Consider the following 25,657-nt stretch of genomic DNA (forward strand, 5'->3'; position numbering starts at 1 on the left):
TTACGAGTTCGCAAAAATCTGTCCGCACGATCCGCGGGAATTCCAATTAAATTCAACACGCGCTAGAATACTGCTCCAAAGACGTAGAAATAATTCTTGTTTACAGTGTCGTATGAAAACCGTGAACTGGCAGCACGAAGAATGGAAAGGTGGAGGTGTAACAGGTTTATGATCGAAAACTGTTGCTTGGTACGCACGATCCGATCAGACCGGTGTTTATACAGAGCGATTCGATATTCCTATCTGAAAATCTACAGGTGTATTCTAACGTGAAAAGCGAGGAAAAAAGTCTTAATAAACATGGGTCGACAAAGCTTCTGTTTCAGAGATATTTCATTTCAATTTATAGCACGAATTACGCTACCAATAATCCTGCATTAAATTCCAAATGGAGGCCACTTCGAATATTTACTATATGGAATCGCGCAGGAACTTAAAAGTATTGCCCTCTTTGGGCCCAAGTCTACTGGGGCCTTTTTCTTATGCGCAGTAAATTCTCAAAGAGGCCCATTGAATCACAGGCGTTGTGTACGAGCATCGGGGCTCTCTTATGCAATTTCGTTTATACTTCCCGAAGAAAGTACTCTGTCCCGCGCGCGGAGCGAGCACTGGCGACATGCTGTTCTTCGGTTTCATTCAGTCCGACGCGAGTGTCTCTGTCGGGACAACAGCCGTGTAAATGGGCGATCATTTTTTACGACAGAGGATGCTACTAAAGAGAGGCTTCGTTGCTACTGGAACTGCTGGAAGGAGGCTCCATCTCTACCGAGGCTTATTCCCCTTTGGGTAGACTCTTTATCGAAATTAATTGGCTGTAAGGTGTCCCCAAACGATTCAAGGCCATCGCAAGCTTGTGTCAATAACCCGTGTCTTGGAATTTCACGAACAGTATGCGAGATTAGTATTTCCTCGCCCCTCCTATTAGCAGTCGTTGCCGAGTGATAGTCGCTGGAAGCTCGAACTCTATCAACTTTGCGTTGTAGTCTTCCCTATTAGGCTACTTAAAGCTAAACGATCGAATAAGAAACGGGAAAAGGGGCAGGAGTTGAGTGGCAGTCTCAAAGGGCGAACAGCGAATGTCACGCGTTGTTACTCTACAGCGTCTGTAAGGGAAATAAACCCCGTCCCATGGTGGACGGAACGTGGAGTTTAAGTAGATCCTACCGACCAGCTAATTTATCTCTAAAAAACCCGCGAAGGACGCTGTATTTACTCGCATCGCCGCGTGTTGACATAAATTGCGTTTCAAGGTGCATGACGATTAAATGGAAAAAATTCTACGCGTGACCAAGTTTCTTTCAAAATTTCAAAGAATGGATGGATGATTAGTTAGGTCTCTAGGATATTTTATATTTAATCTGTCGTTGCTGGTTGAAAGTCGCGATGGGTTTTTTTATTTTGTCAAACTGGGCGGGTATGGTAAGGCCCACAGAGGCGTTAAAAATTGTTAAGGGTGGAGTAATATCACTAATATCCCAGGACATATTTATTTTAATTTATTTATTGGTAATTTTTTAATATTAATTTTTTTGTAAAATAAAGGGTCTTGTTATTCAACAAATATCTACAAAAAATTCCAGCCACTGTCAAGAATTATATTTTTAAATTATTTACAGTTAAATATAAAGGGCGGCATAAATCATTTTTGCCCAGAGTAGCAGAGGGGCCCTGATTGACCAGGTTTATTCGAAATGAATATTTTAAAACGGATGAAACGAGTAGCTACACGCGATTGAATCTCTATAGAAACCTCAAGCTACAGCTTATTTACTCGTGAAAGTCACGTGTCGTTACCCTGCTACTCTACAAAACTAGATAAGTACATTGTAAGGCGAGTGTAACAGTATCTCGAAATAACCACAAAATAAAAAAAGTCGTTTAAAAAACAGTATATCTAATCACATGTACATAGTTACGTCTATTTGGGCCTGTACCTATAAACATTGGTAGCAACAGCAAATAGTACAAAACACGCGCGTACTTTGCGCGTGCATTGTAATAAAAGATAATAAATATTGAATATTTATACCTCGTGGATATATTCAAATCTCCTTCAACCGTTTCATAATAATATTATTATTAAAAAAGAAAGAATCCACAGATAGAAGAAAATAAAGATTTAAGCAGTAAGCTTATTCTGAATTTTACATAAATAGGAAATTCCTGTTGTCCTATTCCCAGAGGGATCCAACAGTCGCTAAATTGCGTCGCGATGCAGTTAAAACAACTACATACCCCACAGAAATCCTTATCCACGCCCCACCACCTCTCAAAACCCCCAACGCATCTGCATCCAACCACGATCACTCCACATTCTACTCCTGTCACCGAAAACAGGGACATAGCGAACTGTAATCCCACTCAAGTGGCCTGCAAACCCATCCCCTCAGGATTGAAAGCCACCGGGAACGTTCTACAGACGCTCGTCAAAATAGTATACCCCCAGGCGCGCGCAAAGCCCCCAAAGCACAGGTGTCCAAAAACTGAACGCGTCCCTCGTCCATTGATCACCCACACTAAAGCCTACTACCATTTCCCCATTGTTCCACTACCAGCAAGACGTATATCCATGCCACGAAATCATTAAATCGTTAAACATCTTTCAGGCGTCGACATAAATCAATCGGCAGAAATACGAGGCGATAACGACCCGAAGTCTCAATCAGACCCGCCTCGATGGTTATAATTTACGATCTCGTTACACCTTTACCAGCTATTATACAGTATAGTACCTGCAAAGGATACAGCGAGATCGTAAATGCTGCGAGGCTCTCAGAGTTTATAGTTCGGAGGTGCGACTAAAAGGTGGTACTTTGGGGGGAGATAAGGTTTCCAGGGCTCTTCTTCTAAAACTTCGAACTTAGGGACTCCCGCAGCTTTTACGACCAAGCTATATGCCTCCTAGGTATAGCCCCTAGGGAGTCCCAAAGTGTACAGGCTCGAGGTTCCCAAATCTCGGAATCAAGAGGTTCAGAACAGTTCGAGAGAGGTAAGGTTCCCCAGACCTGCTACAAAATCTCAAAGCTGCGGACTTTGGGACTCTCAGCTTTTACCTCGCCATGTCCCTTCTAAGTACTACACCATTTCGCCGTAGCAGCATATACCCCGCGAAGTATGCCGCGTATCGAGACAGCACAACGTACCAGATAGAACGTAAAACAGAACAGTAAGGTACGCAGTAGAGAAGCTTCTCCTGGAGATGCTTGGGAAAAGGCAAGTCCTCGCGCTGATTCACTGGGGGGTCGCGCGGCGTCACACTTGTCAGAGAGTCCCGGTCTCCTGTGGGGGTGGAGCGCGAAGCGACGGTGCGCGCACGAAGGTCGGATGAGGACTGACGGCTCGCGTTGCCCGCCAGCACGCAAGGGACACGGCGCGGCGCGCGCCGCTGCCGTCCGAGGAGGGGACAGTGGCGCCGCAGCCACCACCATCCGCTCGCGACCCCCTACCCTCCTCACACCCTCGCGTTTTCCCTTCGTTCCGTTCCCCCTGACAGGTGCCCGCCACGCCGTCAGTTAGAGCGCCACGCCGACAGCTTCGGAGCGAGCGCACGGATTATTGCCAGCGAACGGCGGCGCACAGAGTTCTCGCCGTTTCTGCTGCCCAAGAGTCGTTGGCACGCGGTGCTCCGTCACGGTCATCAGCATCGTAGATGACCACGACGACTCCCACCAGTGGCGCCTTTTACCCCTCGCCCAAATGGGCGCCGCAAATGCTGATTATACTCGAACGCGTCGGCCGAGGATTCCACCTTCTGCCCGGTGCCCTTCGGGTGGCCGGCAAACCTGTTGCTCCCCGGTGCATCGGGCGATTCAGGTCGCCAGGTGGACCGGGCGGGGTACATATAGGGTGAATCGCAGGCGAACCTGGCTCCAAGAACGACCGCGCCTCGAGGGGAGGGACCTGGGGATCGGCGATACGGTATCGGTACACCCCTGTATCGATATTTGTGGGGTTAAATATTTCGAGGCCCGATATTTGTACGTATCCATACACTAGCTTTGCTAGTCGGCTTCGCCCGAAATTTAGATTCGGATTTTATAAAAAAAATTTCATATTTTTTTTTTGTGAAAATTAACAGAGTTGTCTGGATTAGCTGGGCATAATGAGCAGGGGCACATTTCGTGACCCCAGAGTTTACCGTTCGAAAGTTTTTAGGCGACATACAAACACTTTTTACTTTATACATTAAGATAACCTGCCACCAGGGCACGAATGAAACTTAAAATTTTCAATTAGTTATGAAATAACTGTAATTATAGGATTATTATGTTCTCTGTTCCGAGAAAACTGTGCGTTAAGGAGTTACGCCACCCTGAGACGCTCGAAACTAGACGTATTTTTTTTGCAGCTACTATGAGGTTGAAAATTATTTCTTTACTTCTTGTGTGTGGAGCATGCATTAGTGCATATATTGTATAAATGCTATGCAAAAATATTAAAAAGTGGCCGAGTTATTTGCTGTCCTGTGAAGCTCCTCCGCCTGAGCGGTGTACCAAATATCTCCAAAATTATTTGTCCGATTGATTTGAAACTTGGTACACATATTCTTAATGGTATTATCTGCAATGTAGCATTTCATTTTTTTTATGCGATAACCCATTCGTATATAATAAATGTTTTAAGTTTGTTTTGCCTGGTGAAAACGATTAATTTTCTTCATCTTGCTCTCATTTGTGCAATTAATTTTTTTTTCTCAATCGCATAAGCTACATTGTAGGTATTTTATTAAGGAACACTAAAATCATCATGTTTTTCATTTCAGATGAATCTGGGCGTTATAATTTGGTACACCACTCAAGCGTGTAACGGTGGACAAGCTTCACGGGACAACAAATAACTCGGCCATTTTTAAATATTTTTGTACAGTATTTATACAATATACGCAGTAATACATGCTCTACACATAAGAAGAAAAGAAATAATTGTCCACCTCAGGGTACCAGTAAAAAAAATCGTCTAGTTTAGTGCTGTTTCGAGCGCCTCAGGGTGGCGTAACCCCTTAAGTGAAACTTTTATTCCATACATTTTTGTGTAAATAAGAAACTTTTATGTCCTTAAAAGTAGGAAAAGGTTCTAGTTAAATAGGAACATCTATTGTGCTCTGAAAAAAGTGAAAGTTGTGACAAGCAGATTTCCCGAAAATGTCGCGGGGTAGATAGATGTGAAGTTAAAGCCTTAAACCATTCGGTGATAATAATTATATAAAAATCACAATGGTACTATCTCTTCTATATTTTGCTTCCAACTCCTAAGGGCGAATTCCACTTAAGCCCAAAGCGCCCACAACGCTCGTGAATTTCATTAAGATAAGATTTCCTACAGAATTTCCTAAAAGAATTTCAAATTCGATTTTCTCGAAAATGAAGCGCAATAACAAAAAATTGTTTTCCTTTCTCTCGACTTATTTACTTGTTGTAAGTCGAAAGGAAACAGTAGCTTTTTTATTTAAGCGGTTTATTGTCGAGTTGGGCGGGTGCAGGGGTTCGTGGGTGTGTGTTGATGGCAATCGATGAATCGGGAGTATGATAAACGGGGTGTAGGTACAGTTTGCCAAGTGCGGTGCGAGGAAGTGGAAAAGAAAGATTTAGACTTACACAGGAAGTTGCTAAGGTAAAGGATCACTGAACTGGTCGGTGGAGTAGGATTCTTATCCTTTATGGATCTCCATTTCGTTAGAGCTCCTCTCAAATTATCCTTCGAGAAGCTCAAATATAGCTAGTGACTCCCATGCGGCTATAAATAGAGGCGTATAAATACGCTACTACACACAGACCTCCATCCTTCCAACGTAAAAGGAAGAACATGGTCAAGAATGCGGCGGGCGATAGTGTTATCCCGTTTCTCTTCAAATCGACAGGAAATTACACGAACGATTAAGCGAGCGATGGGGGTCAATTCCCGGATCGCAACGTATCTGACATTAACGACGTCTAGGTTTGATTATTGGCGGACAGTGGGGAATAGAGGATTGTCAGAGTGGGACAAGAAGAACAGGAGCACCCTGCTGCACCACTCGTTGCAGCAACAACACCACGTTGTAATCGCAAAGCAAGATTGAACATGGCGCGTGGAGCAACAAAAGGCGATCCTTTGCATTCGTATCGGCTGTATCGTCCTGTCGCGTGCTCCAACAGGTCCTCGCTGTCCTGGGGAGGCTTAGGACCGCTGGAGAATGCGGTCCCAGAGCCTGAAGCCCTCAGGGATCCTTCGAGAGACTCTCCACCACCGTGGAGATATTTACAGCCTCTCGAGGACACGCTCGAGCAGGATCATCGTTCGTTTGCGCGCCTCTTTCGAGGCTTGCGAACCCCGTCACCGAAAAAGGGACTTTGCACAATGCTAACACAGCGTGTTGCAGAGAACAAACATTATACAGCGATGTGGAAACAGCAGGGGCAGTAGCGCAATGGAGTGTCCTCCCTCGAGTCAGGACTTAGGGATGTATTCAGCACACTTTTTGGATTCTGGTATTATTATAGGGCGAGGGCTTGGGGTGGATAGATAAGAGCACGTTTGGTGGTTTGTACCCTCGGGGATACCACTGTATATACACACCACTTAAATGATTCCCCCAGATCTCTGTGTTTTAGACTCTACTTAAGGGGGTAGGTTACCCTGAAAATTTTCGAATATTGGTTTTTAGGATGTTTGCATGTTCCGCTGGCTACATCTTTTCTACGCATTTTAAGCGCAACTGGGCCCCGAAATTACAGAAATTCAAGGAATTACAGTAAAAAATGTACGAACTTCATGAGATCGGTTAAAGATGTACAACTTTAAACCCGATTTCCCAGGAACTACGTTTTCCAAAACGGTGAGCATAAAATCTCGAAAACCGCTCCATCGATTTGAATGAAAATTTACAGGGAGCTGCAGGAAACTATTCCCCTCCACGTATCGGGAGTACATTTTCAATATAAATTCTTAAAAAAACGATAAAATATATTTTTCTTACAACAAAAGGCTAAAATCAGAAACATCAACCTAAAAATTTTATTAATTTGTTTATCAAAATTTTGCTTCCTGCACAAGATGGAGACTGTGTTACAGATTATAAAAATGCCTTTACTTTGTGTTTTAGGTAATTCACCTGTCCGGAATCGTGTTCACCGTCGAACGGTGCATCGCGTACACGCTCTCACATTTATATTTATAACTTAAAATTTTATTTTTGCGGATTAAAGTGGTAAGGGGTAAGAAATCGTCAAAATTACCCTTACGTAATTTAAGGACGGCCCCTGAGCAAGGGGCTGATCTTATGAGAGTTCCTCGTTGTTCCGAGAAGTCGTTTAAAGAATTCGTTCGGCCGCTAACCGACACCCTCGAGCACGCTAATTAGAGAAGCACACTGCCTCAGGACGATTAAAGAATTCTGACTGAAACGAGAAAATGAATTGTATGAAAGTTATCCGTCGCCTTAAAAGGATGCTTAAGGGGGTATACCCGTTTGAACCCTCGGAAAATGTATACATTTTGTGGATTTTTTTACAAGTCAACGGTTTGATGCAGATTTCCCGTTTTTTAACTATGTTTACATAGTATTATGAACTACTTATAAAAAAAGTTTCAGTTAAAAAACTATTGTTTTTCGGAAGTTACGGATACATGTCCGAAAGTCTCTCGATTTTAGACGGCTAAACGGTGGCCCTAAAAACTCGCGCTACGTTCAACCAATTTACTTCAAATTTTGCATGCAGAATCATAATAAGATTCCGCATCGTCCAACGAAGGCTTTTTTTATTTCGATTCCCCGTTTATTATTTATAAAGGAAAAAGGTGGATTTTTCTCTTAGAAAAATTTAACTTTACCTTTGATCTCTCACCATTTCTTTATTTTTCAAAATTTTCAAAATCGCCTTCGTTGGACGATGTGGAATCTTATTATGATTCTGCATGCAAAATTTGAAGTAAATTGGTTGAACGTAGCGCGAGTTTTTAGGGCCACCGTTTAGCCGTCTAAAATCGAGAGACTTTCGGACATGTATCCGTAACTTCCGAAAAACAATAGTTTTTTAACTGAAACTTTTTTTATAAGTAGTTCATAATACTATGTAAACATAGTTAAAAAACGGGAAATCTGCATCAAACCGTTGACTTGTAAAAAAATCCACAAAATGTATACATTTTCCGAGGGTTCAAACGGGTATACCCCCTTAAAGAGTTTGTGATTAATGAATAGCCCCAAAGGATATTTGAGTGCAATCTTAATTAAGCAAGTCCGCTGGATAAGTGGAGGATTACCCACTTGAGTAAAGTAACCGATACTATGAAAGTAATTCGTTGTTCCCTGACAAACGTTTAAAGAATTTACTTTGTGACCAACGAATACACCGAGACAGCGGATAATCTAGCTCAGCTGCAATCATAATTGGATCACGTTCCCCAACCGATATCGCCGGGGCCAGACACATTATACAAATCGAGCGTTCAGTAAAAAATTGGCTTGACGGACTAATATATTTTCTTTATCCGCGACATCCAGCTAATTCGTCAAACACGAAGTGTTATCCAATTATTTCGATAAGTCCACTTCAAAATTAACTACCCCAAGGAAGGTCTTATCATTCGCTTCAACCAGAAGCGATTTTTTTTTAATTTTCATGATAAACGATGTAAAAATTGCACTAAAAACTAAAAAATAATTATTTCCTCGTGCTATAAATGAGATGACGATATGTGAGTTTAAATGAAATCATGGGGCAGGATATTCGTCGTTTTTTATCGCTCATTTCGACGCTTGATTCTGTATTAAATTAATTCACATCCTATTATGAAATATCCTATCCCACGATTTTATATAAAGTGACATATCACCATCGTAATTGTAGTACAAGGAAATAAATATTTTTTAGTTTTTGGTGCATTTTTGCTGAAATTAAATAAAATCGTTTAACTTAAATTTTTTTCATATATTTCTTTAATATTTACTTTTTAGTGTTCGAGTCATTCAACTAAAAAAAACTTGAAAAATTGTACGATTTGAACCTGGCGGATCATTTCTCGAAAAGTTGTGTATTTACAAAAATCGGGATGCTACTAATTAGGCAATACATCGACTTTTCGTCGTTTTTGAGAAGAACTAGAGAAGCAGAATTCAAGTCAATTGGATTTCTGCTTAGGGGTTTAAATTTTAAGGGATGCAATTTTTCACCGCCTCGGTGTGAGTTTTTTTTCAAAAAAACTGTGGAAATGGGTTAAAATTGAGTTACAAACAAACGGACAGAAAAACTCCCCCCACAAAACTATTTATATTTCTATTTTTATTTTCCTGTTAAACAGGATGGCGTTTCAAAGCCTATCGCTTTATACTGCCCAACGAACTATAAAAAATTGTAATCCTTTATCTTATTCCTCCTCTGTTTCCTTTGGGTCCCAGCAGCAGCGGCGCACCGGGAGAAAGGTATTTTTTTGTTAGTAGATGGTAGTAAAAAGTAAGGTGGTCACCCATCTTTCCCCAGTACCGCCCCGCGCGATGCTTAACTTCGGTGCTCACAAAACTATCTCCTCCGCGATACAAACGGAACTTCATTCCCATACGAGCACCTCAGTCACTTCAACCTCTACAGAATTCAGAGATCCGTCAACTAAAGCTCCCCTCCTTAATTAGCGACAGCCCCTGCGCGCTGCGACCCGCGCGCACCAGTGTGGTCGTTAAAACTTGCGAAGGGAAAAACGGGCGCCGGGGAGGAGATGTCGACGCGTTCGCGAGCGCCAGCGATAAAGCCACGATTCGCGGGGCGAACGGCTAGGAAACCGGTTGGTCTCGCCCAGCATAATGCGTTTTTCAAATCAATTTGCACTGGCCTGGGAAATGCACCTGTACCCCGGTGTTCTCCCTTTCACGGCGGCCTCACTCGCTGCGCGAACTCGCATAAACGCGCTGCTCGCGCGCGAGCGCTATTTATAGATAGCGTAAGGCTGATTATTTCTTTCACGGATAGCCGCGACCCGTCTCGGGCTCCGCCGTGGACGCGTATAATGGGAGAACCGTAAACCGACTGTGCAGGAACGGTGGGGGGTATGCGCACGCGGACGAATGGGCGGCGAGCTGCGAGAGGAGAGAAAGGAGGCGAAATAGGGAGCTCTGTCGCTGAAACATGCCACGGGCTCGTCGATGGGTGGCGAATAGACGGCCAAGCTTCGTCGAGTGGATTGAAAGCTACTTTGGGGAGCATTCGTGGGGAAAGGGAAAGAAAGGAAAAGTTGTTGAGGCATAGTTCTTGGGAATTTAAACGATGTGAACGGATTGCCGTGGATCCTGCTGCGGTGTGGGAGGAAATGGATTGTTGCGCCAGGCAGTAGTGAGGTATCCAGTGCGCATGCGCAGAGGGGAGATGAACAAGTGGGGGATATGGGCCCCGTATCCTCTGCGAAGGCAAGAGAAGTACTTAAGCCATTTTTAAGATTTTTTTTCAGGAATTATTTACAGTTTTCATAGAAAATTTTTATTGTCTACCTTTAGTACGCTGTCTTAAGAGACTATACAAAAAAAATAGAGAAACATCTGTACATTTTAATATATTAATTAATCTTGTATTAAAATTTATGGATGTTTTTCTATTTAATTTTTTGGTTTTTTATAGTCTCTTAAGACAGTGTACTAAAGGTAGGTAATACAAATTTTCTATGAAAGCTGCAAATTATTCCTGAAAAGAATTCTTAAAAATGGCTTACTTTTCCGGCCGTCACAGTGGTATTCCCCGTTAAGGGGTCGTTTTGGTTAGTAGATTTGAAAAAAATCGATTTTTTTAAACATTTTTCGAAAGTACGTATCCTCAAGAATGTACTGTTGAATTTTCACGGGCAATTTTGTGGGCATAGTTTTTATATAAAAATCTACTGAATGACGGAGGGATTTTTTTCAATGTATAGTTTCGATTATCTCACTAGTGGCCGTTTTTCGTTGATAAAATCGAAGCCATACAATGAAAAAAAAATCGCTCCGTCATTCAGTAGATTTTTATATAAAAAAAATAAGCCCACGAAATTTCAGAAAGATTGGTGCAGTAGTTTTTGAGATATCTGGCTCGCCGTTTTAAAAAGGCTTCTTGGATGTCGTTGTATTTTTATTATAAACGTAACTATTTTTCTACAAAAAAATTACCAAATATTCTTTAAATGCTGCTCTTTTAAGTGCAAAAAGTTCTGTAAAAATATATGCTTCCGCTTTTTCAAAAAAAAATCGCCTATTTTCGGGCTCCTGACTAAATAAAACTCCTTAAGGAATGTTTGAAGTAATACTCAGAATTTATTTAATCTTTTTTAGAGTCGGTGGCGCAATCTTCCGCAAAAAAATTCTTTTCCGACGGGCCTCGGTGGGGGAACTGTTCTAGCCATCCGAAATGGAAAAGCTGAGGTTTATTTTCTCCGTTATGTTTGTCGGATCCGAAGATCGTAGCTCGAGGCTGGCTCCCTTTTTCTCCTAAATATACTAGGAGCACTCGAGGGAGCACAGCAGAAATTCTTCGAGTCCCTTCTCGGGGCGAACGAAGTTCGCAAAAAAATCGATTCCCGCTTTAAGTGAGCGATCTCCAGCCGAGATATCTGCAACGAGTACTCGCGAGGCATAGTGCGGATTCTTGAGATGCCTGCTCGTAGCGACGAGTCGCTTTCTACAAGATACAAGAATAATCCTTGAGAGGAGCGATACGGTGTGAACGAGGCGACGCTAGTTGTAACTTAATTGAGCATCCCGCCGACACTGGACGAGCTGGCGGTTGAAGGCTTCGAAGATCAAAGACGAACGTCCTGCCGACAGACGTATGCATGCGTGTACGTACGAGTAACTATCCTCCGGCTTAATCAGCCGATAGTCTCGTCGCTGCGATAAAATCCCCGGACGATGATACTTACTACCGCGGGGTAATTACGATACCACTGTCGCGATTAGCGTACACGCCGGCCGAGTAATTACGCGGCAGAGGGAGCGCAACGAACATTAAACGTTGCCAATCAAGCCGATCGAGATTCAATGGCTTGACGAACGGCGTATCGGGATCTTAATTGGCGTCAACTCAGACGCATTCAAGTGGCGCGCCTTCGACTTTCTGTATCGCTATGTGCTGCGCGGAGTCGTCCAGAGCATTAGTACACCGTGTAAATGGGGGATTACAAAAATTAAGCTTGCAACGGAAATATGGTGGCTTAGGCTCTTCTCTTCGTAAGATATATTTTTTAAAAAAAAAAAGTAACTTTGAATAATATTTAGTAGCCTTTAAAAGTGAGCCGAGGAAACTAGCTTCTACGAAAATTTGATTTGAAAGTAGCAGAGCCGATTTAATTAAAAATTGAAAATTTGAAAATATTCCCTTTTCTAGTGTAAATTTAGTAGAGATCAGTTTTTAAAAGTAAGCGATTTTTTCTCGAAAGCCGGGGAAGGGCAACTGTTCCTTTTTCATTTTTTTTATTCCAACAGCTGATACCAGGGCCCACGATAAAATTGTAGCAGAGTAAACGCCACTATTGTGCCCGTTTTAATTGCATAGCTATCGGGAGTACTTATATTGACAATTTCCTAATAATCGTCTCGATTATAATAATGTCGCGAAAAGCTTGCGCCTGAGCCTTGCGGGCAATAATCGAAATCGAGCGCAATCCTGCAAGCTGTTCGATGATTCAATGTAATTTTATTAGTCTCAATTGAGTGGCCAGCTGTTTGAGGGTATTCTCGGCGACTAGTGAATGAAAAAAGAACCTGTACACGCGGTGATCAGAATAATTAAAGAGTGGAGATAATTTCTGGGGGATTTGAAAAAAATTATTGAATTTGTGGGGTGAAACGTGCATGATAATGTGGCTTATGGAATTCTTTGATTCTTTTAGCATACTCTAAAACTAATTTCTTTAATGTGCAAGGGGTATTTGCGGGTTTGATGTTTCAAAAAATCAGTTTCATACAGATACAGGGTGTTTATAAATACGTGAGACATTTTCCAAGATCGGTTCTACTTATCAAAATAATAAGAAAAGTTGGTATACGCATATGTCCGATAATGCTTAAATCGACAATATAACACCTTAAGAATGTTCAGTTAAAATTTCATACAGAAATTCGAAATATTTTCGGAGTAGTAAACCGGCAGGGAAAGTGCTACGACCAATCGCGCGTGTCCGATCCGTGGGAGCTTCGCAAATCGGTAGGGGCGTTGGTACGCTCTTATATGGAACGCAGTGTACACATATGCGTTCGGTGTTCAGGAAAAATGCAATATCTACTTTGATCACGTTTTTCTCGAAACTCCGTTTCTCAAACTGGCGCGCACGATTAAAAGGAAACTAGACATCACTTTATCTAAAATTTATTTGCCTCCTCTTTGTTCCAAGAAATATACAATGACCTACATCTTTTAATTGCCCCGCTTATGGAGTTATAAATTTTTTCCTCCAAATTAGTCGACTTCAGTGTCTCTCGCAAAGACTATCCTCGCCTCCAGCACCCGCCCTTCCGATTGGTCGCGGGCACACGAAGCTTCCCCCTTTTTTTCTTCCATAAAAATTCCAACGCTCATCCCCCCTGTCGCGCGTACGAACTCACGGCTTACATGGGCGTCGATAGAGCTTCCCTCAGGGCGGGGGAGAGAGGAATCTTCGAAGGCAAGATCAACACTGTCGAGAGGTAATCGTTTTCTGAACACTAAATCCACTCGTCAAACGATCTGAGTAATTATTCACTCCTCTCCAACACGAAGTTCATAAAAAACCAACGAGATTTATGGTTGATATCAAGAAGACACAATCAGAATACCTGGAACGCCTCTTCGAAGTATACTAAAAATTTTACTCAAGCCTCTCCGCGCAGAATCTACAATCTGCTTCAAAATAAGCCCAGGGAAACTTTTGCGCCATTTTTACAAACTTCGTAAATAAAGAATAGCTTAAAATTGCGGTGTTTTTAAAGAAACGAAGAAACTGCGGTGGAAATAGAATTCTTTTCCAAAATGTAGACGGTACGTTTGTAAAAATTCTGCGGCCCCAGTAGTTAGCTAAAATGTTTCGTATGGATGGAGCGAAATAATGTTTAAAAATGACGAAACCTCTGAAAATGCAACAAGCTTAAAATCGAACGTGCAATCCACCCAATCTGCAGGCTTTTGCACGGGGTCGTAGGCACCGCGCCTTCCCTCGCCGCGCGATTCCACGAGCCACGTGGACAGAATCTCTCGCGACTTTCACGTTTTACAGTTACCACACGCTCCGCGGAAACGAACAATTTCAAACAGCTCTGTTCTTCGGCGTCCTCGCGAGCAACGCGTCCCCTGGCCGCTGCCGCAACGACAACGGCATCCTAACAGCCTCCACTTTCACGAAAGCCACTGCTTTTCGACGCCTCTGTAGCCTGCACCCGTACAGGGTGTAAGGCGCAGAATGGCCACCGTTCCCAGATGTGAACCTACACATCTGGCTCTCCATACGAATATTTAAAGAGTCCTCGCGGTAAACACTGTAAACGCGAAAACTCAAATTCTATACCATTGGCACGTAGATCATTTCCCGATAGAAATATATATTTTTAATGTAGAAGAATCGGTCACGTAATATTCCTACGTTTCTGGGGAGCCTCGGAAAAAGAAAGCCACGGTGCACAGTGGTCTGGAGGGTGGGCGAAATTCAATTTCTCAACTTCAATTTTACAATGTCACTTTTTTTGTTTTGTATGAATTGACAACCCTCCAGAGCTTCTAAATCCGCATAACTTTCCTTTCTAAGACGATTCTTTGATTAGATATAATGTTACGAATACAAAATCATGAAATTTTATGTGAAACTAATTGTTTTAATTACACATTACGGGTCGTCCTTAAATTACGTAAGGTTTTTTGGGGAGGGAGGGGGTCGCGAGTTTCTTACGTTTTCTTACAAGGTGGGGGCGAGACAGGTAGCGTCTTACGTAATATTTTTTACCTAATTTTTAATAAATACAAATTCTAATAAATAATTTTTAATAAATACAAATTCTAATAAATAATTTTTAATAAATACAAATTCTAATAAATAATTTTTAATAAATACAAATTCTAATAAATAATTTTTAATAAATACAAATTCTAATAAATAATTTTTAATAAATACAAATTCTAATAAATAATTTTTAATAAATACAAATTCTAATAAATAATTTTTAATAAATACAAATTCTAATAAATAATTTTTAATAAATACAAATTCTAATAAATAATTTTTAATAAATACAAATTCTAATAAATAATTTTTAATAAGTACAAATTCTAATAAATAATTTTTAATAAATACAAATTCTAATAAATAATTTTTAATAAATACAAATTCTAATAAATAATTTTTAATAAATACAAATTCTAATAAATAATTTTTAATAAATACAAATTCTAATAAATAATTTTTAATAAATACAAATTCTAATAAATAATTTTTAATAAATACAAATTCTAATAAATAATTTTTAATAAATACAAATTCTAATAAATAATTTTTAATAAATACAAATTCTAATAAATAATTTTTAATAAATACAAATTATAATAAATAATTTTTAATAAATACAAATTCTAATAAATAATTTTTAATAAATACAAATTCTAATAAATAATTTTTAATAAGTACAAATTCTAATAAATAATTTTTAATAAATACAAATTCTAATAAATAATTTTTAATAAATACAAATTCTAATAAATAATTTTTAATAAATACAAATTCTAATAAATAATTTTTAATAAATACAAATTCTAATAAATAATTTTTAATAAATACAAATTCTAATAAATAATTTTTAATAAATACAAATTCTAATAAATAATTTTTAATAAATACAAATTCTCGCGACACTGTGCGGCGCCGGGAATCGAAGAACCAGAGCCGTCCGCGTGTTGATCAGCAGCGCTAGCCACCACGGCCAACACCGGCTCTCTCCGCCGTCCCTTAGTCCGAGTTCCCTCTTATGATGAGGCTTCCGGATCCCCATATTAATTTTGGCACTTACAGTATTTTCTACGAGGACTGTTTATTCGTTAAAACGAAACCTGCATTCACTTCCACCTCCACTTTCAAGACTCCTCGAAGGTGACCACTATCCTTTAACACCCTCTACAACCATTGGTCCAAACGCGCCCATAGTTGAGTCCATACAGAACTCTTCACTACAAGCTACTATGAAGTTTATTAGAATTTCGTAGTATTCCGTAGAGTTTGTTAGGCTTCTCCCAAATCTCTGACCTCGCAATATCAAGCTCCCAATGCAGGGGTGAAATCTTTCCTCTTTCTAAGTCAATTACCTGCTCCGACCGTCTCTGCTTTAAGCTAGGAGCCCCTAACAGGCTATCCAAAAGCGTCCACGTTCCATTGCCACCCAGAATGGCACCTAAGGGGGTAATCGCGCGAGGCCCCCAGAAGACAGTGCGCCGTTCAATTCTATTTTCCTACCTGGAAACCGGCACCGTGGGCTCCGGTCCCGTCGACGAGGGTTGGCGATGAGGGAACGGAGCGGCGCGCGCGCGGGTGCTAAAAAATAATGGGCGAAAGGAGCGAGCGCGTCGGCGCCCATGGACGGCTACCCCCATTTTAGCTACTCCCATCGCCGTTGGAGGCCAAGAGGCTCGAGAGCGAGCACGAAGGCTATTTATAGTAGGGAGCGGCTTCTAGTTCCCACCGCGTGAAAAATCGCGACTGGTTTCCTGCGGCCCGCCAGACGAGGAGGGAAGAAAGAGCGGACGAAAGGAAAGAAGGGAAGCGGCTGCTGACACTTCGGAGAAGGGAGGGGCGGGGGCAAATGAGAGGAGGGAAGAATCGGAGTCGATCGAAATGGAGAAGGGGAGATAGCGAGGTGGAGAAGGAGGCGAAGAGGGCCCTCTTCTATACTCGTCCCTTGGCTCGACTCTCTCTTATCCGTTCGCCTCGTTTAAACGCTCGCCCCGAATGGCACGAAAGCCCCTGAAAGGCTGCTGTCCTTGCAAGGGCGCTCCCGTGAACTACACCCGCGGAGGAGGCAAGAAAGGCGCCGAAGGCGATCGCATCCCCCTCTGCGGAATTTCAGGACAGAAATACTGACGTGCCTGCAGCCACTCTCTCCACTGGCGCGGAGACGACTGGCTACGCCGGCGACTGCGGCCACCTTTACTCGTTCAATCTTATGCTCCCTGGATCCCTGGTGAATTTTAGAGAGGCACGGTCGTTGTCCCAGATTGGTTTTTACGTTCAACGGCCACGATTTCGAGTGGCTCGATTGGCCCTTAAAGGAATCATGGATTCGAGGAGCTTCGAGGGGCTTTTTAAGTCACTTCGAACCGTGCCACGCTACGGCCCGCCGTTGTATGAAGATGAAGCAGCAGAGGTGGTTGGAATATGAATTTCATACTCCTTTTGCTTCTTCTCGAATTTAAATCGAAAGAGTCTACGGGTAGAGATTTTTTTCTCCATTTTGGTACGCTGAGGAAGAAAAACTGGACTTTCAAGACCCTATTAAGAACGCTCAAGGACTATCGAAAGTTTCAAGACCTGTTGAGGTATCTAAAGTTTCTGATATTCGATTAATATACAAAGTGGCTTTAAATTTTTTGCCACGAGCTACAAGCTAGTCGACGTTACTTGAGGAGCGTCGCTACTGGCTCGCGTAGTAACCGAGAGTCGATTAAGCGGTTCGTTTTAGCATGAGAACGTGGGCTAACAGGGGAACACCGCGAACTCGGACTCGCGGATTGGAACGCAACTTTGTGGGTTTTTAGAGGGACTCGAAACAGGAACAACGGTGTCGTTCGTTTGGGCCCTATATCGCCCTTTAAGGGGGTGAAAACTAATCTCAAAGTCAAATTGGCACTTCCACTTTTTCGCGTATAACTCTCAAAGTACAACAGACAGAAAAAAATGTTTCAAACAAAAGTTTAATGGGGCAATAAGCGCTACAAACTTGCGTTAAACAAAATTTTGAAAAGAGTTTTAAAAAAATATATAACTGACGGAAAAAACTGTTTTCAAAATTTTGTTAACGCACTTTTGTAGCGCTTATTGTACCATTAAACTTTTGTTTGAAACATTTTTTTCTGTCTGTTGTAGTTTGAGAGTTATACGCGAAAAAGTGGAAGCGCCAATTCGACTTTGAGGTTAGTTTTCACCCCCTTAAAGGTTAGTTTTCATCCCTGTTTTGAGTCACTCTAAAAATCCACAAAGTTGCGTTCCAATCGGTGAGTCCGGGTTCGCGGTGTTCCCTTGTAAGGGGAACACGCGAGCGGTGTCTCATTTGATCGCGATTTTGGGATCGAGAAATTGAGAGAATTTTAATTTGATTCGGTGGAGTCGTTAGACAATTTCTAGAAGTACTGTTCCAATGAGAACTGCGCTTCATTTTTCGTTACTTAACTAAATCTGAATATAATAAATTGCGAATAGCATTTCGCGTGAAATGTATCAGTGTATCAAAGAAAAGATTGCTTCCCTCGATTTATTATCGTTCTAGATCTCGCTTCTAAGAAGATCTTCCAACTTAAGTAACTTCCAGAGAAGATTAATCTCTCGATTGCTGCTTCACTGTGTTCACTTGATAAATTCTTGAATTATTATATGTCACTTAATATTCAGACTCGCGGGATAAAGTAGGATAAATCTACGAGAATAGACGCTGTTCGACGAGTAATGTTCTTCCATTACGCAATATTCTTAGAAGTACGAGACGCAGGGTAACATACTTTATGCGTTGCAATTAAAACAGTAAGATCGCAGTGTCCTATCTTAGTTATCGCTTTTCTATTTTTCCGACTCCATATCTTATTCATAATAACACATAATTATAGTATTTAATTGTATTCTTAACGTGTATTTATTCATCAAAATTCATCTGTTTATTAGTTCCTCCCATCAGTTACAATTTCTAACACTATTGCCGCCATTAAAATCGGCGGGAACAGTGAATCGTTTAAAAATTATGACATCGCGTCGAGTCGCATCGTCCACAGCGACTGTTGTTAAAAATTCCCTAAACGAGCTGTTAAAGAAACTAGGTACCATAACTACGCATTTATCGCCACAACATTCCCAGTCACGTGGCATGGAACATTCGACCAATATTGAAGAAAGGAAAACAAAAGAATTCAAAACACTTCACCTTTACTTCCAAACGTAACCCTGCAGCCTCCCAAAATCAGTTGACAATTTCTCCTAAAACTTTCATCAACCTCGCTAATTAAATTCCAGCTACTAATAACAATAGAACCCCTCCAATTAATTCGACAGCCATTTAAACCCAAGCGAGTCAAGATATTCGCGTCCCCCGTGCGAGTCTCCCGCGCGCACCTCGTGTCGCGCATGCGCATCGTCATTTTCACCACAGCAGACGCTCGCGCGATGTTCACGTGCCGATGACCCAGATTATTTCAGAGAAATCATCAATGATATAATTACCCGTTCGGCACCGCGTCGCTGTCCGGCGTTACTCCCCGGCATGCATAATACAAGAGCGAGATCGCCGTCTCCAAGAACGTTTCATTGATCGCCCACTGGGCCCGGGCGTGAATTCGCCGTCGCCGGCCGGCTGAGCGTTCGCAGGATAATCGATACAGCCTAACGAAATGAAAAAGAGACGCCTCCGCGGCAGGTGAAGCCGCTGGCCGCCTCTGTCGTGATAAAAACGCGTGTCAGCTCGTTGTACCTGCCTGTCTCTGTCATTGGACCGTGGATCTTTCCTTAAATTCACTTGGCAGTTCACGGGGCGCGGGCTGCACACAGTAAAACGTCAAAAACACACGCGACTAACGCGAGGAGGACAGGTCGAAGACCCTGCGACACTGAACGCTTCCCAAAGCCGTCGGCAGATGGCGCGCCGGCCGATTTACGAATTACCCACACGACGATTTACAATAAGCTACTTTTAATGCCGTGCTCTTTGAACTCCGCACGCTGCGTAAACGTGTACCTTGCCCTTTGCGCGAAAGGGCAAGCGTCGCTTTTTTTAAATCGTCTCTTTCAATAATTCACTACCGCTGGGGATTGCATGAAATCGCTCGCGCAGATCACGTCCTATGGGTATCATAAACCACTCAATAGGAGCGAATGATGCATTTGATCTATCGTGCTTTGATGCTGGGATCTTGTACAGGGTGGCTCACGTAGATTGGACAGTTGGTTTATGTGCGTCATTTGACGAGGTGGAATAGTTATGAGTTACTTTGAGACTGATACAAATCCCTGTCACTTGGAAAGGGTTATGGAATTTTGGATAATTCTTGGAGACTTCGGAGTGACTCGGAGAATGTATGCGAACCAATAGGCGTCTTGCTTAAATCGACTGGTTGCGAGGTAAAGGAAATGCTAGACCACTCGGCCGATAACTAGAGTATTCAGGCTGGGCAACTTATGTGACTCAGCCTGTACACTTGCACTTGACCTCTTGTCCAGTTCCATGCTCGCGCGGTTGGTTATTGATGCATGCAGATGATATCGTTTGATCGCATTGAGAGAAATGCATGATTGAGCGCACTGTGCTGGAAAGGCTCGTTCAGCCCATTCTCGTAATCGAATATCAAGTTGGAGGAGAAATAAACGCTCGTAAAGTCAATAAGAGTTCTCTAGCTTGGGGCATAGCTACGCCACGTGCATAAAGCGGTTAAGTCGCCCAATAACGTTGCAAAACAGAAACGCGTCCAGCATTGCATTTACAATTCTAACGCTCGCGATTCTAACAGGCACGGCGACATATTCGTAAAACGGTTCGACGCAGACCCACGACGGATCTGAATATCTAGTTGTCGAGCAAATATTTACTCCGACATTAGCATAAAAAATTCCTGCGTACACGGCGATCGCGATCGTATTCCCATTAGCTATGTGCCTCTGGTATCAGTGGAGAAAGTATAACACAATTTTGATAAAATTTGGTATAAGGAGAGGGACACATTTTCTTCGACTGATATTCGTATTCATGTACTAAATTTTATCAGAATTGAAAATTGATTAATTGGGCGGTGTCCCTACTAATAAATACACTTAATCCTAGAATACTAACATAGGGACAGACTTGGGCATAAATGAATTTTATTGAAATAAAAAATTATTCGTTATTCTCGAATAACTATGTTTAATTCGCAATTCTTATTGGAAATTATTCGAATGAAAATTCAATCGGATACAAATTCATTCGGATAAAAATTTATTCGGATAATGTCTAACTCTGCATAGGGAATACAGCCGCTGAACTTTATATTTTCATATTTCCACTTTAAAAATATCATTAGATTCAATAAACGTGTACTTATTAATTTCTTTTGGACTTAAAATAAATAATTTTGACTAGTTTGATTTTTAATAAAGTTAGTAAAAGAATACAAATATTACTTTTACAGCATGGGATACAGTACAAAAAATTTTAAGGTTGGTATTCCAAGGTTAAGTGCGTACCCCGTAGAATCATCGACGTAAACCAAGCAGCATCATTTGCCATTGGCAAGGGTATCGCGTTTTATTCTCAGGGCGCGATCAATACGAATACAGAATAGATGGAAGGAGGTCGTTATTTGGAATTGCGTTGCAACGGCATCGAACACGTGCTTTCTCCCGTGCGTGTCAGCGCGCCAGCTGTACCCCGTGCGAATCCGTCGATGTAATTCGTGCCTGTAATGCCTTAACGCGAAACTCCACTGGCACCACTCGAAACGATTGGCATTGACTATGTGGCAAACGCGTAATCGCCTCGCATTAACGGTGCATGAACTGAATGGGACTGGAGTCAGACTGACCGACAACATCGCCACAGAAACGTCGAACGCGTCGCATTATACGAAGTGTCGGCAATGAAAATGTTTTCATTGCATTCCAGTGCTGTCGTCAAAAGGAGTCGAGTCAATATTCCGCCGTGCGGCTATAGTTAGTCATTTATGAGGTACCACGGAGTTCAGATGGATTCGATTGATATTTCGACCTCGAGGAATCTTTAATCGCGGCTTCCCCTCCCCTTGATAACACTACCCGAGAGCTCTATCGATCGGCAAACATTTGGTAGCGATAGTCCAATCGCAAAGTTTAGCTACCTCGCTAACGGAAATGACAGTACAAACAGGTCTATATCCAATCGTAAAATTCAACTCGAGGACACCTGTGGGGAGTTATGGGAAATTGAAGAAGAAATGGATTAAACATATCGACGCCTCCAGTTCACTTATCGATCGCCGAAACGACGAATGACGATAGTTCTTCATTTCCTCACTTATTCGTGAACGTAGAATATGGGAAAAAGGCGCGAATTACGAGACCTTATTCCAAATACAATCGTACAATTACTTTTAAATACAGACAGAATAGAGTATAACCTTTTCGTCAGTGTTCACGCGGCTTGCTTATCTTTAATGCGACTTACCTAGATAGCTTACTCTATGGAGTTTCGATGGTGCCCCGTTGCATGATCGATTACGCAGAACCGTGTCGCGATCGATCATCGATCGGACAGATTCCAGCAGCTTCTCACTCGTCGAGAAATCCCTTGGATCCTGTACACCACATTACCTAAATGTCACTTTGAACGATCACCGTTAATAAGCACACACTTGTTTAAACTCCCGACGCGAGTGTAACTGGAACGACGACGGTGTCTCGAAATGCTGCACGTCGTGCGTTATCGATCGTGGAATACACGCGATCACGGTCTCCAGGCGGAGTTTCGCCGAATGTTTGTAAACTACGGACCCTCTATTTGCCCCGAAGGCTCGACGAACACTGAGGCTAGAAACCCCCGGTGGTTCCACGAAACACCGTGGCCCATGCCATCCACGGACGTTTTTCGAGCTTTCCCAGCCGACCCGCTTGCTCCTGACCGAACGTTCGCACGCGCTTAACTGACAATGAAATGGTGCTTTGTAATTTCCAGGTCGTGTGCACCTATCTATAGTGCACGAAATGGAGATCTCCCAAGGACGTGACAACTACAGGCCATTCGTAATTTTGTGTAATTCGCGCTACTCGCAACTGGGGTTATTAATACGCGGATGAAACGAGAGCCCGGGAAACCATTCTGGAAACCGGAAATTGCCCTAGAGCCCCACTCCACTCACGAACTCAAATTACCATTTCAGTGGCAGAATGTCTCGTGATATAATATCGATTACTATTTTTTTTTCAATTGTGAAATCTATACAAATTAAAAGTGTTATAAGTGTTTCAGGGGTAATGCCACTGTAGAGCTCGGAAAGGCAGCCTGATTTTCAGAGTTTTTTATGCGAGTGTAGTGAATGGAATACAAAATTTAAAAAAAAAAAAATTAATACAGAATGGCGGCGCCACAGCTCAACAAAAGAAGCTGCTTCTGAAAAACAGTGTTCCGCGGCCGGAAAGATTTCTCCTTCAATTCTTGACCTAGAACAGAAAACCAAAAATGTTTAAGTTCTATATAAGACTATCTCGGAAAGTACACGGGGAAACTAAAAAATACTGCTTTTTGTAAGAATAGTGCGTGATTGAACAAAACGTTTCAACATTTTCGAGGTTGTGGCAGTTCCGGGTTTTGTTCAATCACGCACCATTCTTACAAAAATCAGAATTTTTTTATTTCCTCGTGTACTTCCCGAGGTAATCTTATACAGAACTAAAAAAAAATCTGTTTTTTGCTCTAGGTCAAAAATTGAAGGAGAAATCTTTCCGGCCGTGGAACACTGTTTTTCAGAAGAAGCTTCTTTAGTTGAGCTGTGGCGCCACCATTTGGTGTTAAAAAAATTTTAAAAATTGTGATCATACTTCAAGGTATGTACAATAAAGGCCTTCGAACAAATTTTGTATTTCATTCACTATACTCGCATAAGAAATTCTGAAAATCAGGCTGCCTTTCCGAGCTCTACAGTGGCGTTACCCCTTAAATGAAATTTAATTATAATTAATTGCATATTAGCAACAAGTTTCTCATATTTTTTTCGAAATTCGTAGAAATTTTAACAATTCTCAGATGAATGAAACGCGAGTGGATAAAAGAAAATACGTGGGCTCGTATTGGCTGAAAGAAATGGGAAGGCAGTTGGGTCAAGAAAGACCCGAGGACCATGTGTGAGGTTAAACGCGTAATAACTAAACTTCCTTTATATTATCTGCTTATTTCAAATTAATATCCTAGAATAAGAAGGAATATGAAACGAAGATTGCGCGAGTGGGTATATTTCGGGTAACACTCGTGGAATATTCGATAATTGAAGCTACTCGGGTCACGCGTGGGTACGTGTCCACTTGACAGAACTCGCGCAAGTTACTCTCGATAGTTTCTCTCCAATTATGTGTCCACTTGAGAGCAATTTTGAAAATTTTTACTCTCAAGTAGGCGATAGAAAACTCGCCGAGAGGTTACTATCCGATAGAACTCTCAGACCCGTGTCCACTAGAAATTGGTCTGCGCCTACTCTCTGCAGTTTCTCTCAGTTTCTTTTAAGCTACGAACGAAATGACGCCGTGATTATGCATGTGCAAAAAGTTAGTGCTTTGATTATTGCTTATAACATTTAAAAAAAAAAAGAAAGAAGCAACGTAGAAAGAGAAATTGCTGGGTGTATGAAATGAAATAGTTATATATTTTGAGTTGGTTACAATAAATGGCGTACATAAAATGTGTCTCGCCACACGCAGACTGCCTCGATCGCGCAGTTCTCCCGGCTAACTGCCTAACAGCACTTCTCTGGCAACGCCGTGTCTGCCGCGACGCGAGCCTACTACATAACCTAAAAGACCTACTCTCGCGACAGCACTGGCAGAATACGAACCTGGTTCGTATTTCGGAAGCAACTGTCGGATAGTAATATTATTATGTATCCACTCGAGAGCAAGTTGCAACGCGTCCGCTGTCTGAGAGTTGAACGTCGCTCTCCGACAGTCACTCTCGGACGTAGTGCCCACTTGCGAGAAATACTCTCGAGATCTTCTCGCGCGAGTTCACTCTCAAGTGGACACGTACCTTTAGAGCACATAGGATATATGCTCTAAGGATGTCACCAGGTATCGAAGTACCCGGTTCGAATCGATAGCGCTACTCATCGCCGTGCAAAAGTAGTGCATTTCAATTGTCGCGCTTGGCGTCACTGCTACAGCCTTTCGATAAGCGATTTCCATCCTTGCGAATATCGATCAATCGATAGAACGATTCCGCCCCACTGTCATGCCTACGATTCTCGTCGATTCTCGAAATTTCGATACGCGTACTTCCTGTCTCTACCAACCTTCAATTGGACTTTTACCCTAACGAATAACCCACAACTTTCTCGGACGAAAAATCGCCGTAATAAGGACTGGTTAAGTTAATTACTGAATAAGAGCCGTCAAAAACGTTTCCGTTTTTAATCTGACTTTCGATTGGCCTAAATATAAGGTGACTGTCTTATTATCCTATTAGGCGAATTTATTCTTTAATTCCCATTGTGAGCTGCAATGACTAAAGGGGACTAACTAATCGGGGAGGCCGACATCAGACAAAAAATTATTTAGCATTAGCCTGGAGCCGCTATTACTTTCATGGTATTACAATAAAAGGGCAATGTACTAGAAAATTGATTCACCGTGTGCTTTTGCTGTCTCAATACACTATTACAAAACCGTCGGGCGTGAATTATTACGAGGCGTAGAAAGTTTGAACCGAGGGGTTGCGGAAGTGGCGATCTCTGCCGAAGATCAGCGAAACAGTTTCGGGCGAGCTATCGATTCCCGCCGAAGATTCCCGGAAACAGCCGAGGTCGCG

The 25,657-nt window shown here is 42.0% G+C and overlaps 1 protein-coding gene across 4 annotated transcripts in view; it reads right to left on the reverse strand.

Annotated features, from left to right (window-relative positions):
• The window catches only part of Orct (Organic cation transporter), a 32,047-nt gene extending 9,287 nt beyond the window's left edge, over positions 1 to 22,760 (reverse strand). For 2 of the 4 annotated variants that reach the window (XM_076830512.1, XM_076830515.1), the window contains exon 1: positions 22,313 to 22,760. The gene's annotated coding sequence lies outside the window, so the exon portion shown is untranslated. Of the gene's footprint in view, positions 1 to 3,143; positions 3,328 to 19,616; positions 19,637 to 22,312 lie in introns of those variants that run through there. The other 2 variants (XM_076830514.1, XM_076830513.1) reach the window with 2 other exon arrangements.
• Positions 22,761 to 25,657: the final 2,897 nt, after the last annotated feature.

This window comes from Andrena cerasifolii, chromosome 2 (assembly GCF_050908995.1).
Source record: "Andrena cerasifolii isolate SP2316 chromosome 2, iyAndCera1_principal, whole genome shotgun sequence".
Lineage (NCBI taxonomy): Eukaryota > Metazoa > Arthropoda > Insecta > Hymenoptera > Andrenidae > Andrena > Andrena cerasifolii.